Source organism: Oratosquilla oratoria, chromosome 15 (assembly GCF_046742065.1).
Source record: "Oratosquilla oratoria isolate Oo_2021 chromosome 15, ASM4674206v1, whole genome shotgun sequence".
Lineage (NCBI taxonomy): Eukaryota > Metazoa > Arthropoda > Malacostraca > Stomatopoda > Squillidae > Oratosquilla > Oratosquilla oratoria.
Window position 1 is genome coordinate 44,374,790 of NC_134791.1, and position 27,790 is coordinate 44,402,579.

At 38.1% G+C, this 27,790-nt stretch overlaps 1 protein-coding gene across 1 annotated transcript in view; it reads right to left on the reverse strand.

The window, feature by feature from the left end:
- The window catches only part of CenG1A (Centaurin gamma 1A), a 422,753-nt gene that overhangs the window by 361,886 nt on the left and 33,077 nt on the right, over positions 1-27,790 (reverse strand). The gene's annotated exons all lie outside the window — the stretch shown is intronic.

The window sequence follows — 27,790 nt, forward strand, 5'->3', positions numbered from 1 at the left end:
CCCCGAACACTGAACGAATAGGCGGCCAGCAGCCGACAGACTCCAACAGATTCCGAAGGCCCCTGACTTCGATAGACTCCGACAGACCCTCACGAACTCCGGCAGACCCTTATTGAATACGACAGACTCTGACGGACCTTAACGGACTACGGCAGACTCAGACGGGCCATGATATACTCGGGCGGCGGATCCCAACAGGCTCGTCAGTTCTTGGCCCTCCTCTGGTGAACATATAATAACCTCAGTCTTGTTAACTTTTCTTAAGGATCCCCTGGAAAGCTCTTAGGGAACACATCGGGTCACGGCGAAGTGGGTGGGGGATTTTTCTTTCTTGTAAGAGAGTCCAGGCCATAAATGGGTGGAATAAGCATCAATGAGGAAGAGTTCCTGAGCCTCCCAGTGGACCTTGGCAGATTACTGAAACAGGTCCCTCAGAGTCCAATAAAACTGATTGTATATATATTATATACACACACACACACACACACACACACACACACACACACACACACATATATATATATATATATAAAATGTGTGTATTAACTTGATTCTAGTATACAGGAAAAGAGTACCGTTCGTTGGGTCCCGGCTCCTCTCCATTTTTTTCATACAGAGCCTCAAATGTGTGTGCTTGTGTGTGATTCACCATGGTCTTGGATCACGTGTCAGACTCGTGATCGACAGTTATTTCCCTCCTCGAAGAGAGCTCAGAGCTCATATATGACCGATCTATAGGTAATGCTGTAACCTTACACGCACACACCCACACAAACTCCCAGTCCACGAGTTGGAGTAATGACTCGCAGCGCAGCGATACTGAAATTATTTCAGCCCTAGGCGGGATTCGAACCCGGACAGCCGTAGTGGCAGCCGAGAACTCTTACCATTCCACCGAGGCATGTGTGTGTGCGCACCACGAGTGTGAGTGTGTGTGTGTGTGTGTGTGTGTGTGTGTGTGTGTGTGTGTGTGTGTGAAGGCAGTCAGGCCACCTCCCGCAAACCTACCACCATCAATTTGGCTTCGGCTTGCAGGTGTGACTAACGACCACAATTCCTCCATCCAGGTGCCAGTCTCCGTTAGGCCTCCCGGACGGGACGAGGGAAAGAGACAGAGAGCATCGTCTCCCTCGAGCCGCTTCGCTGACTGCCTCAGACGAGTACTACAGCCATGAGAAATATATATATATATATATATATATATATATATATATATATATATATATATAGAGAGAGAGAGAGAGAGAGAGAGAGAGAGAGAGAGAGAGGGAGAGAGGAGACAGGAGGAAAGGGGGACAAAACTTTATTCGTTGGCTTCGCTGTCTGCGTTGGGGATGATGATGATGATGATGATGATGACGGCAATTTGGGTCCTGACAGAGAGGAGGAGGAGGAGGAGGAGGAGGAGGAGGAGGAGGAGGAGGAGGAGGAGGAGGAGGAGGAGGAAGAGGAGGTGGGGCAGTGTGCGGCGAGAGTACGTCGGTACTCGAGCGAGGTGGACGTGCGCCCCCCCTCCCCAAACGCTCCACGTCAACTATCATTGTCCCCTGACTACTTGAATGTATGTGTGAGGATACATGGGTACACACACACATACACACTGTTCTTTTCCTATGTACTACGATTAGGTAAACACACATACACGCGCGCGGCAATACAAACTTTGAGCTCTATTGGGTGATGACAACTGTCGATCACGAGTCCAGCATGTGGCCTAATACAGCGTGAACCCCCCTCGGCCTACGTGCGCACTCTCGTAGGGGGTAAGGCCCAGGCTGTAGAGTGGGTCCACGGAGAAGCCCCGTCCCCTTATCATTTCTCGATTTCCTCGAAGTCCCCGTGTTGTTGTTGTTCAGGCAACGGCAGCTCTTCTCCTCCTCCTCCTCCTCCTCCCTTTCGCTCACGACGTAGATCCGAAACCTTTGGTTCTACGACTAAAAGGAATCCACAAAAAGTATAAATATATAAATAAAATACTATACATCAATGCCCAAATAAATGAATAGGTTAAGAGAAAATATATAATCAGACACTCACTTCGTCCATCTCTTTGAGGAGACACATATAAGCTTCAGAAATATCTATACACCCTGGCCACTGTGAGGCTCCTTAACCTTTTCCAAATCGCGATTTTGATTAGGTCACAATGATCACACGGGTAATTCTTTCTTTATGCTGTTCCTTTGATTCTTCTGAGGGGGGAGGGGGCATCGTCAATGAACAACTGTGTGTTCTAAGCGAGGCAGTCTGCTTCTCGTTCCATACGCGGTTTTCTATGTTTCACACATTTAACTAGTCATGGTATAATATGCAGAAATGATAGAAGAGATATTCCAACTCCTAATGCAGGTCCACGGTATATATATCTATATACCAAAGGCTTCTTCCCCCTTGTAAGGGAGGTAGTCATCCTAAGCATGAACCCAGCCCACCTCCTATAAACCCATTTGTTTCCCTTTCATCTTTGCTCCACGTAGATGAAGGGTGATGGGTCATCCTTGTCCCCTGCCCACTGCCAGGGTTATGACAGCAAAACAGCACATCCACAGTAGGGATAACCACTTCATTTTCATTTACACACAGTGATCCCTCCCTCCCTCGTCCCTCCTTAAAAAAATAAATTATAAAAATAAAAATAAATAAAAATAGATAATATATATATATATATATATATATATATATATATATAATACACACACACACATATTTATATATATATATATATATATATATATATATATATATATATATTACACACACCCTTCGTGGTGTAGTGGGAGGGTGAGGAAAAAGGAGAAAGGGTGGGATTACTGAGGAAAATAGAAGAAAATTAGGAAGGAGACGAACGGGCTCCCCGGACGTCAGAAGAAATGTCAACAAGAGGGCTACAGACGACGCAGGTGAAGTCGAAAATATCCGTAAAGGCACAAAATTTAGAAATATAGATAAGAACAACACAATAGAAAGTGGAGATAATAATTTTCATGGAATTAATGAGGGAGGGGGTGCCAACCTCACTCAATTAGCAAGTCTAGAGGAAAAATTACAGAAAATGATCGAACACTGGGAGGTTAGGTTCAGCCAACTTACACGGATTACTCAAAGAGTTGACAAATTGGAAGAAATAAAGAACCAAAAAATAAATAAACAGAAGAATTAAAAATACAGTTAAAAGAAGTAAAAGATAAGAATGAGGAATTAAAGAATAATAATAAAGAGAATAAAGAGTCTATAACAAAAGAAGCATGGGGTTGGAGAAAAGTACAAGAGAACAACAAAATTGTATTTAGAGGTATAGTGACACAACAGATGAAAGAACAAACTAAGGACACAGTTATTAAAGTGATGAGGGAGGAGAATATAGTAAGAGACTTTGAGGACAAAAAAAGAAATGTATAATTATATTAGGGATGGAAGAGAAGCATAATCCAATTAGGACCACAGGAGTAAAAGAGAAGGAAAAGGTAAACAAAATATTAGTAGTTCAAGAGGATGGACAATAAACAGGGAAAGAAATTGAAGAAATATATAGAATAGGGAAATATAATACAGATAAGACCAGACCAATTAAGATCAAATTGTCACAAATGACAGCAGAGAATATCTTAGCAAAATCAGGGAAACTAGCAAAAAGTGATCAATATAAACAGGTATGGATAAAAACAGAAATGAATAAAGAGGAAAGAGAGGATGAGAAAACAAAAAGACTAGAAGCTAAGGGAAAAAACGAGAAAAGAACAGAGTCAGAAAAAGAGAAATTCTATTGGAGAGTAGTGAATATGAAAGTAAGGAAATGGTTCATAGCAGAGAAAAACCAAAAGGAAACAGAAAACACGATGGAAGTAGCAGAAAATTAAAAGTGCCTTACACATAGATGGCTTAATAACAGGCTTGAACGAACTGAATGGTTACCTGAAGGAAAAAGAACTGGACATAATGGGAATTGTACAGACAAAATTGAAAGGTCCACTACCACCCAATAGTGTAGGACATGGTGCATATAATTATTGGATTAGAAACAGAGAGGTAAAACAAGGGGGTGGAGTTATGTTCCTGACTAAGAAGGATATAAATGTGAGGAATGTCACATATATAAAGAATAGAGTAGAGATGATTACAATGGAAGTGGAGGACAAGGATGGGAAGAGCAGGAAGTTTGTAGTAAATTATGTGCCTCCTAAAACGGCCTCTGGGAAGAGAGAGAACACAAAAATATGTTAGAAGACACAAAGATAACACTAAATAAGATAATGGAAGAATAGTTATAATGGGTGACTTTGATTGTACAGAAATCTGCTGGGAAGAGATGACAGTGATGGGTGGAGACAACAGACAACCTATGGGGAAATGTACTACTTGATATGATTATAGAACATACATGATGCAATGGATATAAGAGAATACTAGGTATAGAAATGAGGAAGAACCATTGAGACTGGACCTAATAATCGCATCAGAACCCGAAATAGTGGACAAGATTGAATAAAAGATGACAATAAATAAAAGTGACCACATATTGGTTGAACTGGAACTAAATGAGGAAAAATATGTGGAAAAAAAAAAAAAAATACAGAAAGGGAAGATTGATGTATGAAAAAACAAATTTTGATAAAACAAGAGAATTCTTTCAAAAAGCAGACTGGGAAAGAATTAATACACAAGGAGGAAACAACAGTAAAAGAGAAATGGAATATTTTGACAAAAATTTATAAAGGAGTGGAAAAGTACAGGTAAACGTCGACTTACGATGGCCGCGACTTACGATTGTTCGACTTTACGATGACGACGACGACGACGATATGATATATTTAACCCCTTCCATACGGTGCCGCACACGTAGGCGTCATGAGGAGCAAGTGGATTCGCGAGGCTGCCATATCGGCGTCTTGATTATATTTATTGTAGTCACCCCTGTGTTTTTACATTCTCTCAAATGTGCACTGAATCCCATTCTCTGTGGTTTTCAAAATTCGCGGGTGAAAGAGAGAACGATCGATATAAGCGGTGACTATATTTTATGATGCGAGTATTATTACGACACGTCGTACGGCTGGCATTGGCTGCTGCCCGCGAGATTTAAGCCGTACTGAAAATACATATTATAGTGTTTGAATATGGTAAAAAGGATAGAAATAATTAAATAAACTACTGTACATGTTTGATAGGCTATATTCAGTATCTCTGGTGGTTAATATACAGGTAGGCTAGGTACAGTGACCACGGAACAGTGATACACAAATTGGGGATCGACTTACGATGAAATCGTCTTATGATGGATCTATCGAAACCTAATGCCATCGTAAGTCGACGTTTACCTGTATGTTCCAAGACAAAAACAAAAGGATATGTAAAGTGTTGGTACAACAAAAGATGTAGGGAGTTAAAAGACAAAAAGGATAAAGCTTGGATAAAATGGAAAAAATACAAAAGACCTGAAAAATGGAAAATATATACTAGTTATAGAAATGAATATGTACAAGTGTGCAGAGCAGAAAAGAGAAAATACGAAAAAGATGTAACAGAAAAATGTAAAGATCAACCAAAACTATTTTACAAATTTGTAAACAACAAACTGTAAAACAAACAAGAATTAGAGAAACTACACCAAGGAGGAGTTGAATACACAAAGGAAATAGAAATGGCAGAAATTATGAACAAGCATTTTAAATCAATGTTTACGAGGGAGAAGATACAACCTAGATATGGAGTGGAAGGAGAAAGTCCCCCCTATAAAAGAAATAGAAGTAACAAGGAAAGAAATAATGAATCACTTGAGTAATCTCGATGTCAGAAAATCGCATGGACCAGATGAAATGGCAAACTGGATTTTGAGAGAATGCAGGAATGAACTAACAGACAAAATACATAGTCTAATAAGCAGTTCAATGAAAGAAGGAAAAGTTCCAGAAGATTGGAAAAGAGCAAATATAGTACCAATATATAAAGGGGGAAACAAGGAAGACCAGTCTCATTTACAAGTATAATAGCTAAAATTTGTGAAAGAATTATCAAAATTAGATGGGCGAGGCATTTTGAAAAAACAATGTACTAAATCCAAGGCAATTTGGATTTAGACAAGGACGATCATGCGTCACAAACTAAATGTTTCTATTCAAGGCTAATAGATGTAAATACATGAAAGAGATGGATGGGCTGATTGTGCATTTCTAGACCTGAAAAAAGCTTTTGATAAGGTGCCACATAAGAAATTGCTAAAGAAATTAGAAACTGCTGGAGGAATACTGGGTAAACTGCTGAAGTGGATGGAAGACTTCTTGCATGAGAGAAAACTGAGTGTGGTGATAAGAGACAAACACTCTAATTGGGATGAAGTGATTAGTGGAGTTCCATAAGGAACAGTTCTGGCCCCAATAATATTTGCTATATATATTAATGATGTGGATGAAGGAATTGAAAGTTATAGAGCTTCTTTGCAGACGATGCAAAATTGTTGAAAAAAGTGAACACTGTAGAAGATTGTGAGTCACTGCAGGGTGATCTCAATAAAGTAAGGGAATAGAATAGGAAATGAGAGATGGAATTCAATATTAACCACTTCATGCCAGGCCAAAATCTCGCTGGCAGCAGCTGCCAGACGTACAATGTTGCGTCATAATACTTGCAATATAAAAAATAAAGTCACCGCTGTATTGATCGTTCTCTCTTTCACCTGTGAATTTTGATAACCATAGAAAATATGATGAAGCCAGTTTACAGAGTATGGGGGTCACGCAGGTACAACTACAATAAACATAATCAAGACGCCGATATGGCAGCCTCGCGTACCCACTTGCTCCTCATGATGCCTACGTAGGCGTCACCGTATGGAAGGGGTTAAGAAGTGTAGTATAATGGAATTTGGAGGAAGCAAAAGAATAGTGGGATCATATAAATTGGGAGAGGAAGAAATTAAAAAAGTAGAAAATGAGAAGGACCTAGAAGTCATTATTATGAATAATATGTCCCCTGAGAAACATATAAACAAAATTTTTGGAGAAACTTATAATTTAATAAGAACAATCAAAGTGGCATTTACATACCTGGATGAAGAAATGGCAAAGAAAATACTATTCACTTTGATAAGACCAAGATTGGACTATGTAGTGACAACATGGTCACTAAGCACAAAAAATGTATAACAAAACTTGAAAGAATACAATGAGCAATTACGAAATTGGCACCAACACTCTCAGAACTATCATATGAAGAGAAACTAGCAAAACTTGAGCTACAGACATTAGAGAAAAGAAGAGAGAGAGGAGATTTGATAACTATTTATAGAACCATGAAAGGCATAGAAACTATTAATAGAGAGGATCTAATAAAATGGGATAGTAGAAATACAAGAGATCACGGAAAGAAAATCAAGAAAGATGGTTATAGAAGAGCTGAAAAAGAATAGCTTTCCCAATGGGTAATAGATATTTGGAACAAGTTAGATGAAAATGTGGTGTGTGCAAAAACAATACACGAAAAAGACAAAATATGAAGACGGGACACCATAAGCATAGCTCCCCTTTCTGTAAAATGCAACTAGGTAAATACACACACACACACACACACACTTCAACGAACGGACGGCTTAGAGGACGTTCTGAAGAAAAGTGAAGTTTCGTGGATCCCAAAGCAAAGGAAGTGCCTATTGTATTTACAGGGTGGGGGGGAAATTGCTCGTGGGGTAGTGGGAAAGTAGGGAAAGAGGAGAAGGGGAGGGATTGCTGGGGAAATGGAAGGAAATGAGGAAGGAGAAGACTTGGCCCAGGCAGACAGGCGAAAGGTAAACAAACGGCCCCCCGACCAGCTGAGTGACGACGAAATGTCTAATAAAAATGTAAAGATCAGAAACATAGATAAGAGCAGTTCAATGGAAGGTGAGGATGATAATTTCAAAGGATTCAATGAAAGGGCGGCGGATACCAACCTCCCTCGACTGACAAAAATGGAGGAAAAACTTCAACAAATGTCTGACAACTGGGAAGTTAGGTTTAGCAAGATGACAAAAATCGCCGAGAGGTTTGAAAAATTGGAAGAACTAGAGAAGGCGAACAAAAACTTAACTGATGAAATAGAAAACCTAAAAAGACAGTTAAGAGAAGTAAAGGTGGAGAATGAGGAATTGAAGAGGAATAGTAAAGAAAACAGAGAGGGATGGAAGGCAATTAAAGAAAACAGTAAAGTTGCATTTACTGACATAATTAAACAGCAAATGAGAGAACAAACTGAAGACTCAGTTATTAAAGTGATGAGACAGAAGGAGAATATAGTAAGAGACTTAGCTGATAAAAAGAAATGTATAATTATATTAGGAATGGAAGAGAAACATAATCCAGATAGAACCTCAAGAACCAATGAGGAAAATGAAAAAGTAAGCAGTTTACAAAAATTAGTTGAGGAAGATGAACCAGAAATTATTAAGCAAATTGAGGAAAAATTCAGGCTCGGAAAGTATAGTACAGATAAGACCAGACCAATTAAGATTAAATTCAGGTCACAAACGACGGCAGAGAATATCTTATCCAAAACAGGGAAACTAGCGACAAGTGAACAATATAAAAAGGGAAATGAATAAAGAGGAAAGAGAGGAAGAAAAGCAGAAAAGACTTCAAGCTAAGGCAAAAAACGAGAGCAGAACGGAGTCAGAAAAAGAGAGATTCTATTGGAGAGTAGTGAATATGAAACTAAGGCAGTTCGACATACAAGCGAAAAACAAAAGGGAAACAGAGAACACAATGGAAGTGGCAGAAAACTAAGAGTGTCTTACACAAATATAGATGGATTAATAACAGGATTGAATGAGCTGAATGATTATTTGAAGGAAAAAGAACCGGACATAATGGGAATTGTAGAAACAAAATTAAAAGGCCCACTACCACCCAACAGTGTAGGACATGATGCATATAATTATTGGATTAGAAACAGAGAGAAAAAGCAAGGGGGTGGAGTTATGTTCCTGACTAAGAAGGATATAAACGTGAGGGGTGTCATATATGGAAAGAATACAGTAGAGATGATTATGATGGAAGTGGAAGACAGAGATAAGAAGAGCAGAAAATTTGTGATAAATTATGTGCCTCCGAAAACAGCCTCATGGGAGGAGAGTGAACATAAAAGTATGTTAGAGGACACAAAGATAACATTAAATAGGATAATGGAAGATGGAGGAAGAATAGTTATGATGGGCGATTTTAATTGCAAAGAAATCTGCTGGGAAGAAATGACAGTAAAGGGTGGAGATGGCTCATGGGGAAATGCTTTACTTGAGATGTTTACTGACCATACAATGACACAATGGATACAGGAGAACACTAGGTATAGAAATGAAGAAGAACCATCGAGACTAGACCTAATAATTACATCTGAACCTAGAATAGTGGACAAGATTGAATACAAAACACCAATAAGTAAAAGTGACCACATATTGATTGAACTGGAACTTAATGAAGAAAAATATATGAAAAGGAATGAACAATATAGAAAAGGAAGAATGATGTATGAAAAAACTAACTTTGATAAAACAAGAGAATTCTTTCAACAAGAAAACTGGGATGAAATATACAAAGAAGAAACAACAGTGGAAGAGAAATGGAATATTTTGACAAAAATTTACAAAAAAGGAGTGGAAAAGTATGTCCCAAGACAAAAACAAGAAAAAGAATATGTAAAATGCTGGTACAACAAAAGTTGTAGGGAGTTAAAAGACAAAAGAGACAAAGCTTGGACCAGATGGAAAAAAGACAGACCTGAAAAATGGAAAATATATACCTGTTATAGAAATGAATATGTACAAACGTGCAGAGAGGTAAAGAGAAAATATGAAAAATATGTCATCGAAAAGTGTAAAGATCAACCAAAACTATTTTACAGATTTGTAAACAATAAACTGAAAAACAAACAAGACTTGGAGAAATTAAGACATGGGGGAGTTGAATACACCGAGGAAATTGAAATGGCGGAAATTATGAACGAACATTTTAAATCAGTGTTTACAAGGGAGAACATACAACCTGAAGAAATAGAAGTAACAAAGAATGAAATATTGAAACACTTGAGTAATCTTGACGTCAGAAAATCGCATGGACCAGATGAAATAGCAAACTGGATTTTGAAAGAATGCAGGAATGAACTGGCAGACAAAATACATAGCATAATAAACAGTTCCTTGAAAGAAGGAAAAGTTCCAGAAGATTGGAAAAAAGCAAATATAGTATCTATATATAAAGGAGGAAATAAAGAAGACCCTAACAACTATAGACCAGTCTCTCTAACAAGTACAATAACAAAAATCTGTGAAAGAATTATCAAAAGTAGATGGGTAAAATATTTAGAAAAAAAACAACGTGCTAAATCCAAGGCAATTTGGATTCAGACAAGGACGATCATGCATCACCAATTTAATATGTTTCTATTCAAGGCTAATAGATATAATACAAGAAAGAGATGGATGGGCTGATTGTGCATTTCTAGACCTAAAAAAAGCTTTTGACAAAGTACCACATAGGAAGTTGCTTAAGAAATTAGAATCTGAAGGAGGAATACAAGGCAAACTGCTAAATTGGATGGAAGACTTTTTGCAAGAAAGAAAAATGAGAGTAGTGATAAGAGACCAACACTCAAAATGGGATAAAGTAATAAGTGGTGTTCCACAGGGAACAGTTCTGGCCCCAATAATGTTTGCTATATATATTAATGATATGGACAAAGGAATTGAAAGCTATATGAGCTTCTTTGCAGATGATGCAAAACTACTGAAAAGAGTGAAAACAGAAGAAGATTGTGAATCACTACAGAGAGATCTAAATAAAGTACAAGAATGGAGTAGGAAGTGGGAGATGGAGTTCAATACAAAAAAGTGTAGTATAATGGAATTTGGAAAAAGCAAAAACAGAATAACAGGAGCATATAAATTGGGAGAAGAAGGAATAAAAAAAGTAGAAAATGAGAAGGACCTGGGAGTCATTGTTATGAATAATATGTCACCTGAGAAAAATATAAATAAGCTTTTTGGAGAAACCTATAATTTGATAAGAACAATCAAAGTTGCATTTACATACCTGGATGAAGAAATGGTGAAGAAAATTCTAACCACCCTGATAAGACCAAGATTGGAATATGCAGCAACGATATGGTCACCAAGTACAAAAAAATGTATAAAAAAACTTGAAAGAATACAAAGAGCAATTACAAAATTGGCACCAACACTCTCAAAACTATCATATGAAGAGAGACTTGCAAAACTTGAACTACAGACACTAGAGCAAAGAAGAGAGAGAGGAGATTTGATAGCTATTTACAGAACCATGAAAGGCATAGAAATTACTGATAGAGAATCTGATAAAATGGGATGATAGAAATACAAGAGGACACGGAAAGAAAATAAAAAAAGACAGCTATAGAAGAGACCTGAAAAAGAACAGCTTTCCTCACAGAGTAATAGACAGTTGGAACAAGTTAGATGAGAAGGTGGTGTGTGCAAAAACAATACATGAATTTAAAAATAGTTTAGATAAAATGAGATATGAAGACGGGACCCCACGAGCATAGCTCCCCTTCCCGTAAAATACAACTAGGTAAATACATATATATATATATATATATATATAGATATATAGTCTTTACATGACTAAGTGCCATCCTGGGTCAAAGGTCTCTGTGCCTCCCCATCCCCCATCACCAGTTCCCACCTCTGCCAAAGCCGCAAATCAACAGAACATGGGTAAACAAATGAAAAAGTAAATATAGATATTTTTAGTTAAATCTAAAAAAAATTCTCATGCAGACATTTTAGCTATTGGCTTCCAAAATAATTTAACTGGTTTTAAATTTTGTATTTAATGTCTCTCCCTATTGCAGGAAGGATAAGGGAAAAGATTTCATATTTTGTTGATTCCAATTCAAAAATTGTAAATTACAGTAAAATATTCAGGGCTTCTTTGACCTTTTTTTATTATCATTGTCTTGTCAGTCCTGTGGGTGGCAAGTCCAGGCTAGAATTGCTGCCCCTGGGCATATGCTCCCTTCTGCCCCCCCCCCCACCATGTGAGAACCCTGTATATATATATATATATATATATATATATATATATATATATATATATATATATATATATGATGATGATGACATGGTTTAACGTCACCTTATTTACCTTGGCTTTAGCAAAGCATTCGACAAGGTGCCCCACCAGAGACTACTAAATAAAGTCAAAGCCCATGGCATAGGAAGAAAAGTGTTTGAATGGATTAGAGCTTGGATCTGTGACAGAAAACAGTGGGTCCATAAATGGTGTAAAATCCATATGGGGGAGTTTTTCTAGTGGAGTTCCCCAGAGCTCAGTTTTGGGTACCTTACTGTTCATTATGTATACATAAACGACTTGAACAACGGGATTGATAGTGATGTTAGTAAGTTTGCAGACGACATGCTTGTATGTCCATAACTCCCTCCACCCATCACTGTTAAAAACAGAGGCAGTAACAAATGTTGATATATTGTTTGTTGAAATTAAAAACAATTGCAGTAATTCTAAAGTAATAATTGGACAGCTGCTGAAAAATGATGAAAAATCATTAGATTTAATCTCAGAAACTAACTAATGCTGTGAGACAGTAATCATGGGAGACTTTAACTTACTGGTTAATAGATGGGGTGAGGATTTGAATTCATATACAGGATGAGACTTGTATAGTAACTTACTGGAAAGTGACTTCCACCAATACGTAAACAGTCCTACCCGAGAAAATAATATCCTGGACCTAATATCTTCTACAACAGAGAATCTTGTAAATGAAGTGAATGTCGGACCAATATTTGGTACTTGCGATCATCGTATCATCGCATTCAAAATGAAAATGGAAGCTAGTTTATCTCAGATCAGCAAGGAGAAAGTACCCGACTTCCTTGGAGCAAAACATCAAATGAGATTAATATTGATAAAGTGTGGGAAAATTTTACCATGGAGCTAAACAGTGCTGTAAGTCTCTGTGTTCCCTATTGTGAGAGGTGTCCTGCAACAAATAAACCAAAGTGGTGGAATAGGGAAATTAGTAACAACTTCTCATAAAAAGCATGCATACAAAAAATATTCATCAACTAAAAGCCAAGATGATAAACTAACACTAGACAGAATTTGCCGCAAAACCAAAACAATGATAAACGTAGTAAAAAAAATCTTGAAGAGTATATTGCTGAGGCAAGCAAATCGAACCCTGCGGCATTGGACCACTATACAACAACTACAGTAAACATACGGATGATGAAAATGAGATGGTCTCAATCCTGAATAAATTTTTTGCATCCATCTTCACAGATGAAGATTGCTCTGTGTATCAGCCACCAGAACATAAAATGTCCCAAAACATCTTAAACTAACTCATAATTACCAAAAGAGATGTCATACAAGTGATATGCTCAAAATAAATAAAGCCCTGGGACCTGACAAAATTTCACCTAGAATTCTGCGAGAAGTCAAAAATAAAATCAGTAAACCCTTGTGCATCCTTTTCAACAAATCTTTAACACTTGGTACAGTCACATCAGATTGGAAATGTGCTAATGTAACACCAATATTCAAGGGGACAAATCACAACCAGGCAACTACAGACCAATAGCCTGACTTCAATTGTGTGTAAACTACTAGAGACCATCATTCGCAACACTGTAGTGGAATTTCTAGAAGAAAATAAAATGATGAAAGATTCACAACATGGCTTCTGTAGCAAACGCTCATGTTTAACCAATCTCCTCAACTTCTTTCATGACGTCTTTATCAAATACGAGGAATGTAGATCTGTTGATATGATTTATCTAGATTTTCAGTAGGCATTTGATAAAGTTCCCCATAAAAGATTGCTCGACAAATTAAAAACACATAGTATTTCTGGTAATATCCACAACTGGATTAAAGATTGGCTCTCTGAGTGAAAACGGAGAGTTGTAATTAACGGGGCCTCATCTAGTTGGCTCGATGTTAAAAGTGGCATACAACAAGGATCAGTTTTGGGACCCATTTTGTTCTTAATATATGTAAATGATCTAGACGACTGCCTCCTCTGCAAAGTATCAAAATTTTTCAGTCTCCTTCATTCTTATGTTCTTATGTAAGTGATATGTAAAGGGTCATCATCTAATTAAAATCTTCCTCATACCATGATGATTGAAATAATACAGACACTGTTAACCTGTTATAAGGGACAAGTATGCGAGCATCTCAGGATGAAACATTAATTGCATATTTCAACCATACTGAGTAGAGTGTAGGGAGTAGAAATTACTGGACCTGTACCCCACGATACTGTTCTCAAAGTTCTGCAAAGGAACTGGACTTGAGACCTGTACACCACAATATTATTCTCAAAGTATGTGTAGGCCTACTTCACATTTTTTCAATTGAATTTAATTTTTTATGTGTGACTATGTGCATAGTATCTTACAAGAATTTGCATGCTTCCTCATCCATTACTTTTCTTATGAATAATGTTAGTGTAGCTTATCATCCTTTCAATCATATAAATTACATACATCAAGTACATTACAGGTAGCAGAACTGACTCTTGTGGGACTCTACTAGTCAATTCCCTCCATCTAGATACAGTGAGACCTCTCATTAACGAATGTTAATTAGCTGTGTTTGCGGTGTTTTTGCTCTGTTTTCAGTGTTTTGGAGTGGTTTTTGGGTGGCATAGTGATTGCATGCACTAAACAGCACCAAAAACATCGAAAACACAGCTAATTAACGTCCGTTAATGAAAGATCTCACTATATCTCATCTTTTACTACTCAAGGAATTTACCTCCAAGTTGTCCTCTAGATCCAGGTATAGAGTCTATTCAACCCTTTTTCCAGCAGCAAAACCACCCCTGAATAATAAGTGACTGATCTGATACAAATAATCTCCCAGTTCTACAATTAAAATTCATATCTCCTGAAACATTCTTCTCTAAGATATTAATCCATTTATTTTTTAAAATTCTTTCACACACTTTAGCTGTCATCCTGGTCAGCAATACTGGTCTGTAGTTTAATTGCTTTTCTTTACATTCTCCCTTATGAACTGGTGCAGAATAGCAAATAATTATGTGACTCAGCTGGATATTCAGATTTAGACAAACTACATTAATGGTTTCAAAACTGGGTGACAAAATTTGAACATTAATGTTATCTACTGGCCTCTGACAACACCATTTCTGAAAATGATGATGCATATTGCTTATTGAATAACAACTCTGCCATGCTATGTAAGGTAACAATTACTGTGCTGCTCTGGAGAAAATCACCAGTCAAGAAGCCATGTAATGAAATACTAACAATATGTGTGAGCTGATGTAGGAGCAGTCAGTTGTGGCATTTGTTTTCTAGAATAAATGAGGTTTGAGAAACTGATACCTTGACACATGCTGTTCCTGGAAATGACTTCCAGGTTGTAAAACAGAAATGTGAATGCAGATTAGCTATTGTGGTTGTCAGCTGTTTACTTAACCCTCAACCCTTTCAGGAGTGGTTTCTCCCTGCTAAATAAAATAACCTGGTCTTACAAGTATGAAACCATCAACTACAACAACATTCTTCACTGGGTCAAATGAGACTAGGGGTTCCTTCAAGCTATAAAACTTCTTGGTGTTAGCCAGACAAAAATTCTCAAATTCAAAGACACTATTCAACAAGTTCACCACATGTAGTTTTCTTAAAAGACTTTCTTATAAATGATGCAAGACAATTATATTCATCTAAGGGGAGGTCCTACATCTAAAAGGTATGAATGATAAGGTATCTTCACACTAATTAATCTATACAAATGTTTATATTTGTTTAGAAATAATACTGCCATTTCTCAATGGATCTTTGCCAAATTTGGCAGAGGTCCGCATGCATGAGAGAGAGAGAGAGAGAGAGAGAGAGAGAGAGAGAGAAGAGAGAATATATATACTGTATGTGTGTGTATATATATATATATATATATATATATAATATATATATATATATATATATATATATATATATATATATATATATATATGTAAATGAATAAATAAAAATAATAATGATAACAATAATAATAATATTGGGTCCAAGATCTATCTGGGGTAATATCTGCAGGGTATCTGTTCGGGGGTTGGGGGACTTCCTTGTAGTTTCCCCTCAGTTACACTAACAACAGCAGCACTGTGACTGAAAGGGGAAACCCTAGCTGGTGTATGGCAAGAATGTGAGAAATATGTTCAGGGAGAACACCACATGCTTCTATTGTTTGTCTTGGTAAAATGCTTCAACAGATATTTAGCAAATGTGGCATATGTCCACATGCAACCAACAACAATTAACAAAGAAAACATAGTTCTAGGCTATTTTCTGGGCAACATCTATAGGGTATCCATTTGGCACCCTGGCAATGCCAGGTGCCCTATTACAAGATAAAAAGATATACAGTCCCAGATGATCACTTCAGATAAATACAATCATAAGATATTAGTTGCAAAAGTCTGTTATGTGGTCAACAAACACTAACTCTTAAACAGTGAGCATATCCCTCAGCTGAATAAAATTGTTTGGTGACAGCCAGAGAAAAGTATATTTTGTATATGGTGGACTGGTTGGTGAGGTTATTTAATGTTTGCTGGAGAGAGGGTAGAGTACCGGAGGACTGGAGAAGTGCCTGTATAGTTCCTCTTTACAAGGGAAAAGGGGACAAGTGTGAATGTAGTAGTTTCAGAGGGATTAGCCTGTTAAGTGTAGTAGGGAAGGCTTATGGGAGGATCTTAATTGAGAGGATTAGGAGAGGAACAGAAGGAGTAATTGGTGAGGAACAGTGTGGATTTAGGACAGGTAGAGGTTGTGTAGATCAGATCTTTGTGGTAAGACAGATATGTGAGAAAGCTATAGGAAAGGGAAAGGATGTTTTTTGGGCTTTTATGGATCTGGAAAAGGCTTATGATAGGGTAGACAGAAAGGCACTGTGGGAGGTTATGCAGATTTATGGGATAGGAGGAAAGCTTTTGGGAGCTGTCAAGAGTTTTTATGAGAGTAGTAGAGCATGTGTTAGGATTAGAAATGAAGAGAGTGAGTGGTTTGAAGTAAAGGTGGGACTTCGTCAAGGATGCGTTATGTCGCCCTGGCTGTTCAACTTATACATGGATGGGGTGGTGCGAGAGGTGAATGCTAGGGTAGTGGGTCAGGGATTGGAGATGGTTAAAGAAAATGGAGAAAAGTGGGAGGTGAGCCAGTTGTTGTTTGCGGACGACACTGCGCTTGTGGCAGGGTCAGAGGAGGGATTGAGGAAGCTGGTGGCAGAGTTTGGGAGAGTATGTGATAGAAGAAAGCTGAAGATAAATGTGGGTAAAAGTAAGGTGATGAGATGTACAAGGGGTGAAAGTGGCAGTAGACTGGAGGAAGTGGATAGTTTTAGATACTTGGGTGCAAGTGTAGCAGGAAAAGGTGGAGTGAAGGTGGAGGTAGAATGTAGATTGAGAGAAGCGAGTAAATGCCTTGGTGGTTTAAAGAGTGTAATGAGGAATAGACATTTGGGAATGGATGCGAAGAGGAGACTGTATGAAGGAGTGATTGTGCCAACAGCACTGTATGGGGCAGAAACGTGGAACATAAGAGAAGAAGAGAGAAGGAGTTTGAATTTGTTTGAGATGAGGTGTCTGAGAAGTATGGTGGGGGTTACTAGGCTGGATAGAGTGAGAAATGAGGAGGTGAGGAGGAGAACAGGGGTGAAAAAGGATTTGGGAGATAGGGTTGATGAAAGAATATTAGGATGGTTTTGGACACATGGAAAGAATGAGTGAAGAAAGACTAGTAAAAGAGGTATGGAAGGCAGATGTGGAGGGAGTGAACATGAGGGGACGTCCTAGGATGAGGTGGATGGATGGGGTGAAGGGGGCTTTGGGGAAGAGGGGAATGTCTGTTGAGGAAGGAAGGGAGAGGACGGAAGACAGAGGTGAGTGGAGAATGGTTGTATATGGATGATGTTGTGACTGCATGAGGAGGAATGGGCGGGGGGTGGGGTAGTATGTGTGAGTAAATTTTGACGTAGCCCGAAGGGATTTCTCCCCGTCCTCGCCTTTTATGCAAAGGGGGACGGAGAGGGGGGGTCGCCGATTAAATGAAGCGACCTTGCTGTGGATGTACTGTGTCTTGCGACACTGCTTCTGACCCAGGGCGGTGGGCAGGGTGCAGGGATGACCCGTCATCCAGGAGGTGCTCAGATGAGAGGGAGGGTGGGAGGGGTGTGGAGTGTATTTAGGGATGAAATGGGTGGGAGTGTTTTTATGCCTTTCCCTTTTTGGCTACCTCCCTTGGAAGGGGGAAAAGGCCTTGGTATATGTATGTATGTATGTAATTATTTACCTAATTCTAACTGCAGTGTATGGGAAAGGAACAATGTTTTTGGGGTCCCATCTACTCTCCAAATTATCATATTTAGATTCAAATTCATATATATGGTTCCAATATACTCAACATCCTTAATTTCCAATTATCATGTTTAGACTCGTGTATTGTCCCAGCTTGGGCTATATCACCTATGCTATTCTTACTGTATTTCCTCACATTCTTTAAACATTTAGACTTTTTCAACTTGTTCTCATTTTGTTTGTTTGTGTGCAATTCCCACAAGATTAGACCTACAACTAACCAAAGATCCAGACATCATTTGCTCCTTAAACTACCTTTGCTCACAGGAAAAAGTGACCATATAACAAATGAATTTCTGCTGGAGGATAAAGAAATAGAGCCAAGGAATGAATCACACAGGGAAAAGGACACTCAATTCATGAATACCACAGAGATAATGAGGAAATGGGAAATTTTCCTTAACACCTGGGAGTGAACAAAGATGTGTCAAAGACAAGTGGAAGGAAGAAGCAGAACAAGGCTGGTTCAACAAAAGGTGGATTTATCTAGTTGTATTTTATGGGAAGAGAGCGTATTTACCTAGTTGTATTTTACAGATAGAGAGTTATGCTCATAATGACCTGCTTTTGTATCTTTCCGCATCCAGTTTGTTCTTAAAATCTTATATAGTTTTGGCACTCACTGTTTCCTTATTCAATTTGTTCCAGATATCTATCACTCTGTGTGGGAAACTATTCTTTTTCAGATCTCTTCTGTAACTGTCCGTCTTAAGTTTCTTCTCATGTCCTCTTGTTTTTCTTCTGTCCCACTTAGTAAGTCATCTCTATCAAGAATTTCCATCCCTTTCATAATTCTGAAGATGGTGTATTTACCTAGTTGAATTTACTTAGTTGTATTTTACGGAAAAGGGAAGCTATGCTCATGGTGTATCGTCTTCATATCTTGTTTTATCTAGACTGTTTTTAAATTTGTTTATCGTTTTTGTCCCAAATGTCTATTCCTCTGTGGGGAAAGCTGTTCTTTTTCAGGTCTCTTCTATAACTGTCTTTTTTTATTTCCTTTCCGCGTCCTCTTGTATCTCTACTATGCCATTTTATTAGATCCTCTCTATCAATAATTTCTATGCCTTTCATGATTCTATAAATAGTTATCAAGTCTCCTCTCTCTCTTCTTTGCTCTAATGTTTGTAGCTCAAGTTTTGCCAGTCTCTCCTCATATGATAGTTCTGAGAGCATTGGTGCCAATTTTGTAATTGCTCTTTGTATTCTTTCAAGTTTTGTTACACATTTTTTTGTACTTGGTGGCCATGTCGTCGCTGCATACTCCAATCTTGGTCTTATCAAAGTGACTAGTATTTTCTTCACCATTTCTTCATCCAGGTATGTAAATACCACTTTGATTGTTCTTATTAACCACTTCAATACGGGACTTAAATCTCGCGGGCAGCAACCAATGCCAGACGTATGACGTAACGAAATAATATTCGCATCATAAAATATAGTCGCCGCTTATATCGATCGTTCTCTCTTTCACCCACGAATTTTGAAAACCACAGAGAATGGGATTCAGGGCGCATTTGGGAGAATGTAAAAACACAGGGGCGACTACAATAAATATAATCAAGACGCCGATATGGCAGCGTCGCGAATCCACTTGCTCCTCATGACGCCTACGTGTGCGGCACCGTATGGAAGGGGTTAAATTATAAGTTTCTTTAAAAATTTGTTTATATGTTTCTCAGGGAACACATTAATCATAATAATGACTCCCAGGTCCTTCTCATTTTTTACTTAATTTCTTCCTCTCCCAATTTATATGATCCCACTATCCTTTTTTTTTTTTGCTTCTTTCAAATTCCATTACTACACTTCTTAAAATTGAATTCCATCTCCCATTCCCATACTTTATTGAGATCACTCTGCAGTGACTAATCTTCTACAGTGTTCACTTTTTTTCAACAATTTTGCATTGTCCGCAAAGAAGCTCATATAACTTTCAATTCCTTTAGCCATATCATTAATATACATAGCAAACATTATTGGGGCCAGAACTGTTCCTTGAGGAACTCCACTAATCACGTCATCCCATTTAGAATGTCTCTTATCACCACTCTCATTTTTCTTTCATACAAGAAATCTTCCATCCACTTCAGCAGTTTGCCCTGTATTCCTACTGTAGTTTCTAATTTCTTTAGCATTGTCTTATGTGGCACCTTACCAAAAGCTTTTTTCAGGTCTAGAAATGCACAATCAACCCATCCATCTCTTTCTTGTACAGTAAGTCCTCCTTATACAGTAATTCTTTATCCAGTAAATTCACAGTTACAGTATTTGGTAATTACTACCCTCTATTCTATTTACGGTAAGAAAAATTCACAGATACGGTATCTGCTTGTGTTTTGTTTACACTGTACCATAGCACCACCACAACAATCAGTCTCTTCCCACTTTTCCCTTTGAAGACAAGTTAAATCCTTACAGTGTGTTTTTTTGTGGATATTATCACGATACACAGTGACGCACATTCCGACAGTGCAGACAACGAAGTGTTTGAGGGTTTTCAGCCTCCTTCCTCACCCTCATCTTCGTCTGTCCACTCAGTAAAAGATGAGTTAGGGCTGAGATCCCTACTGTCCCTTAGCCTTGAGAGGGACATCATCTGATAGAATACATGGCGAGTGAAAGGAAAATGAAAACATTTTTTGTTTATTTCTTTTGCGCAGTACTTTACATTTTCTTATGTGACTATTTTCATGTATTTTTATGTCTGTAGGGGTAACTTTTGACGAGCTGGAACACATATCCTATTATTACGAGTTATAATGGGTTTGGTACATGGTAATTTCAATTTGAGGTAAGGTTTTCAGGAACGCATATGTACCATATAACGAGGACTTACTGTATTACATCTATTAGCCTTGAATAGAAATGTATCAAGTTTGTGATGAATGATCGTCCTTGTCTAAATCCAAATTGCTTTGTATTTAGTACATTGTTTTTTCCAAATGCCTTACCCATCTAATTTTGATCATTCTTTCAAAAATTTTAGCTACTGTCATTGTACGAGAGACAGGTCTATAGCTAGTAAGGTCTTCCTTGTTTCCCCCTTTATATATTGGTACTATATTTGCTCTTTTCCAATCTTCTGGAACTTTTCCTACTTTTAATGAACTGCTTATTAGACTACGTATTTTGTCTGTCAGTTCATTCCTGCATTCTCTCAAAATCCAGTTAGCCATTTCATCCAGTACATGCAAATTTCTCAAGCCATTTCATCCAGTCCATGCGATTTTCTGACAACGAGATTACTCAAGTGATTCATTATTTCTTTCCTTGTTACTTCTATCTCTTTCATAGGGGGGACTTTCTCCTCCCACTCGGCATCTCTAAGTTGTATGTGCTCCCTCATAAACACTGATTTAAGATGCTTGTTCATAATTTCTGCCATTTCTATTTCCTCTGTGTACAGACGCTCCTCAACTTACGTTTTAGTTACGTTCCGAACGGCCAAACGTAAGTTGAAAATGAACGTAAGTTGTTACTGTATTATACATCCGTAAATTCTATTACCGTATCTTATAAAACACCCCTAAATCATTAATTATACACATAACATTGTAAAATAATAACATTAATTTCAAATAAATTAAATTCAAGCAACATAAATTGAGATGGTGGAGGAGGAGGAGGAGGAGGCAAGGCATGTTCAGTTTGTCGTTTGTGCAATGTAAACAATGGACGCAGCGTCATGCGCAAGTATCGTTTGAACTACGGAGAGTGCGCTAAACTAAAAAATTCACTCAAAAAAATTGTTTTTTACATTTTTATTACAGTCAGTTCAAACGTAAAATCGAAAAAACGTAAAACGAATGAACATAAGTAGAGGAGCGTCTGTATTCAACTCCTCCTTGTCATAGTTTCATTAATTCTTGTTTGTTTTTCAGTTTGTTGTTTACATACATACATACATACATATACCAAGGCTTTTTTCCCCTTGCAAGGGAGGTAGCCAAAAAGGAAAAGGCATAAAACCATTCCCACCCATTCCATCCCTGAATACACTCCACTCCCCTCCACCCTCCCTCTTATCTTAGCACCTCCTGGATAACGGGTCATCCCTGCACCTTGTCCACTGCCCTGGGTCAGAAGCAGTGTCGCAAGACACAGCACATCCACAGCAAGGCCGCTTCATTAAATCAGCGACCCCCTTCTCTGTCCCCCCATGCATAAAAGGAGAAGACGGGGAGAAATCCCTTCGGGCTGCGTCAAATTTTGCTCACACATACTACCTCACCCCCCTATAAAATAGCTTTGGCTGACCTTTACATGTTTCAATGACATCCTTTTTGTATTTTCTCTTTTCTTCTCTGCGCACTTGTACATGTTCATTTCTATAACTAGTATATATTTTCCATTTTTCAGGTCTTTTGTCTTTCTTCCATTTTATCCAAGCTTTATCCCTTTTGTCTTTTAACTCCCTACATCTTTTGTTGTACCAACACTTTACATATCCTTTTTCTTGTTTTTGTCTTGGAATGTACTTTTCCACTCCTTTATAAATTTTTCTCAAAATATTCAATTTCTCTTCTACTATTGTTTCCTCCTTGTGTATCCTTTCCCAGTCTGCTTTTTGAAAAATTATCTTATTTTGTCAAAATTTGTTTTTCCGTACATCAATCTTACCTTTCTATATTGTTCGTTTTTTCCATGTATTTTTCCTCATTTAGTTCCAGTTCAACCAATATGTGGTCACTTTTACTTATTGGTGTCTTATATTCAATCTTGTTCACTATTTCAGGTTCTGATGTGATTATTAGGTCTAGTCTCGATGTTTCTTCCTCATTTCTATACCTAGTATTCTCTTGTATCCATTGCATCATTGTATGTTCTATAATCATATCAAGTACAGTAAGTCCTCGTTATACCGTACATATGCATTCCTGAAAACCTTACCGCAAATTGAAAATACCATATACTGAACCCATTATAACATGTAATAATAGGATAAGTGTTCCAGCATGTCGAAAGTCACCCCTACAGACATAAAAATACATGAAAATAGTCACATAAGAAAATGTAAAGTACTGCGCAAAAGAAATAAACAAAAAATTTTTTTATTTACCTTTCACTCGCCATGCACTCTATCAGGTGATGTCCATCCCGAGGCTAAGGGATAGTAGGGATCTCAGCCCTTACTCATCTTTTGTTGAATGGACAGACGAAGATGAGGGTGAGGCAGGAGGCTGAAAACCCTCAAACACTTCGTCATCTGCACTGTTGGAAGCAGACGTGGAAGGGTCAGCTGTAGTAGGGTTGGCACGTTTGACTGGTTTGAAGAAAGAGATATGGAGGAAGGACCAGCTGTAGAACTGTCAGCAGCAGATGTGGAAGGGCCAGCTGTAGCAGGGTCGGCAGGTCTGACTGGCTTGAACGAGAAGATGGAGGACTGTTTGGCATTTCTTCTTTTTACATCATAGATTTCTTGATCAATTTTGATACTTTTCTTTGTCATGAGCCACTTTGCTACTCCTGGTAGGATTTGGGTCACATTCCTTCAGGGTTTCCAGGCCTTTTTTGATACTTCTGAGACATTTTCTAAGAGTTTTGATGTCCAGGCCACGCACAGGTTCTTCTTCCTCATTTCCCTCTTTTTCTGCCTCCTGTAATGCCTTGTCTAGCTCTATAAGTTCATCATTTGTGAGAGGTTTACCATGGCTTTCCAAAAGATCTTGTCATCAAACTGCATCGAAGCCAGCCTTATGGCACAGATTTATGATGTCATCTCTGATCGCACCAATTTTGTCTTCAGCGAAGCCTGGGAAGTTATGCACACATTCTGGCCATACTTTACTCCATGACAAGTTCATGGTAGAGTTCTTCACTTCGTCCCAAGATGACTTGATGTTGTCTAAGGCATGCTTAATGTTATAAGACTTCTACCATTCTCTGATAGTAGGCTTGCCAGGCCCATCTGTGCCCTTTATCAGTTGCTGCGTGGTTCGCCGCTGTTAATAAGCTTTGAATGTCTTGATGACTGTTTGATCCATTGGTTGGATCTGAGCTGTGATGTTTGGGGGGAGGAACATCACCTCAATATTATCTGCCCATACTTACATAGCCCTTGGGTGGCTGGAAGCATTGTCAACTATCAGTAAGAATCGGTTGTCAATGTTGTTAGCTGATGCATACTCCTTAAGAGTTGGAGGCAGATATGATGTAAAATAGTCATGGTGAATTGAAGTGGTCAGCCATGTCTTCGGATTTGATTGGTTGGCAGTATATCCACTAAGTCACAGAAAAAATAATAAAATTTGACAGGTTGTCTTTTATCAACACTTCTTTGACCTAGAGAAGGCATTTGCTAAAGTACCACACAGTCAACTTATGTGGAAATTGGAGCATGGTGGATGACTTAGAGGCAAGGTACTTGAATGGATGAAAGATTTTTTGAAGGGAAGATACACGAGGCCAGTAGTAAAAGATAAGATGTCAAGGTGGAGAGCTGTAACAGGAGGAATTCCATAAGGTTCAGTACTTGCACCAATAATGTTTCTTGTCTATGTCAATGACATGATGGTAGGTACAAGCTATGCTAACATGTTTGCTGACAATTCAAAAATAATGTGAAGATTGAAAAATGAGGATGACTGTAGGCTACTGCAAAAAGATCTATACACTATTTTTGCATGGAGCCAAGAATAGGAAACAGATTTCAATACAAAAAATACAACATACTGGAAATGGTCAATAGCTGTAAAAGACAATACAGTCGTACCTCGGTACTCGACCGCCTCTATACTCGACCAAATCGGTGCTCGACCAAAAAATTCGAGTAGAAAATGCATCGGACCTCAAACAGATTTTCGGTACTCGACTAGCTCGAACAGCGGGTAAGCGTCAGTTCGACTCAGACCGCCAGCGGAGTAAGACGTACGCAGTTTGTTCGAGTATTTCTTCCCAGATTTAAACTTTTTTGTGTTGCTCTAGCCCTTAATAATGGGTCCAAAGAAAGACAGTGATAAGGGGAAAATTGGTTTCGGTGTTCGAACAAATCGGTGCTCGACCACCACCTCAGAACGGATTATGGTCGAGTACCGAGGTACGACTGTATTTAAAATATTCCTTGGGAAGTGAACCCATCAGAAAATCAAAAGAAGAGAAATATTTGTGAGTAAAGATAAACCTGTCACCTGACAGACATACCAGTAGGATTGTGGGAGAGACCTTCGGCTTGCCACAGATGATTAAAGTGGTTTTTCAGTACAGTAACCCCCTGATATATCAAACTAATTGTGGGGAAGGCTTGGTCTTAAAAATCAGAAGTTTAATATATCTGAAGGTTTTATCATATCAAACTTTCTGCACATACTGAACTTGGGGTCAGTTTATGAGATGGAAGTTTGGTACACAAAGTGCAGTCATAAAGAGCAGTGGATAGTTTGGAAGGAATATGGGGTTTGTCATATCCAACAGTGTCACTGTTTGCAAACTTCCATCTTATATAATGAACTAAGCATGGTATATAAGTAGGTAGCTTGGATGGAAAATTGTGTTTATTATATCTGAAAATTCCTACAAAGTTCAATATATCAAGGGTTTATATTATATGGGACGAAGAGATATTGTAAAAACTCATAGAAGCTGTGATCCATCCAAGACTAGAATATGTGTCAGTGGTATGCTCCCCACATAAAGTGAAGATCAGCAAGATTTAGAGAACACAAAGGGCATAAACCAAACTATTTTCCAGCCTGACAAATAAACTGGGTCTTCCACCTTTACAAGACTGAAGAGAAAGAGGTGATGTGATTACAGTATTCAGTTTGCTAAATGGGATACAGTGACAGAAGAGATATCTTGATTACAGATAAGAGGGCTTTAAGAGGTCATGAGAACAAATTACCATTTAGGAAGACCAGATGTATGTCTAAAGGATGTGAAGAAAAAGTTTTCCATGTAGATACATAAGTACTTGGAATAGCTTAAAGGAGGATATAGCCCAAGCTGGAACAATATATGAATTCAAATATAAATATGATAATTGGAAATTAAGGCATGAACCAAGGTGGAACTGTATATGAACTTGAGGTTTGGTATGATAAACTAACGAGTAGGAGCCCAACAAACACTGCTCCTTTCTTGTATACTACAATTAGGTAAATACATACATCATAGACTGACATTTCCAACAGTAGACAAGAAATGGTCAACAAACTTCTAAGCTGGAAGTGTCAAGTATTCCAAAACAACCACGTGTATAATGAAGTCTTCCAAGCAAATACTATTACTTTCAATACCTCTTTACCAGTGATCTCCCCAATCTAAATCCAGAGCTTATCATCAAAGCTCTACCATATGCAGATGACCTAAGAATAACAGGGCACATTGAAACATCACCCCACTTAAAGGTGGTATTGTTGCCCAGTCTCCAGCACTTGATTATAGATGCAGAGGCCTCCAGACTCTTTCATTCTGGGGAGTTGATATGGGTACTCATAGTAGTGGTTACATGGCAAAAGTTCCAGGCAACCCCCATCCCAGCGACTTTCCAATTTTAGTATGGGTAGGGGCAGGAGTTGAAATCAAAGAGTGGTCTATTGGGCAGTGTTCATGATCTCTGCCCCAAAAGTTAATCAATAACCCATTTTATCATGCCCACACCAGAAATTATCTTTCTATGGTGATTTTGGAAGGAGGACCAACATTCATCAATAAATCATGCAGCAATGATGCCTGAAGATATGACAGATTTCACCATTTCCTTATTCAATAAAGTTAAACCACAGGTTCCCAAAATGGGTAGTACCACCACCCTGGGGACAGTGGAAAGATTTTTTTTTTTTTTTTTTTTTTTTTTTTTTGGGGGGGGGGGGTAAAGCAAGGGGGGCGAGGGGGAACACAGGATTACATTTGGAATACTTAAAAAATATATATATAAATATATATATATATATATATATATATATATACATATATATATATATATATTTTTTTTTTAATACAAAATTTGAATGACGAAATTGTCATAAACATGAAGGTAAAGGAACAAATATGAAGTTTATAGGTGATAAAACTGACATAAGACTTTTAAATAAATGCATAGCTTTACTACATAGTCCAAAGATGGAGTCATCAAAAAAGGTGTGTGCTGACGTGTGTATAAGGGGGTGGGTTGTGCCTGGAATCCACCTGGTAGTCAAGGGGGTACCAGCCTGGAAAAGTTTGGGAACCATTGAGTTAAGCCATAAATATGCTACTGCTGCTCTCCAGAAGGTATTATAATCCAAATTTGCAAGTATACCCAGAGGGCTAGGTATATATGAGTCCATGTTTCAAATCAATCAATCAATTATTCTACTATATTGAGAGGGACAAATAACATATATCTGCATGTGATGGTCCTGTAAGATGGACAGCAAATCTGCACATTTAAATTTGTCTA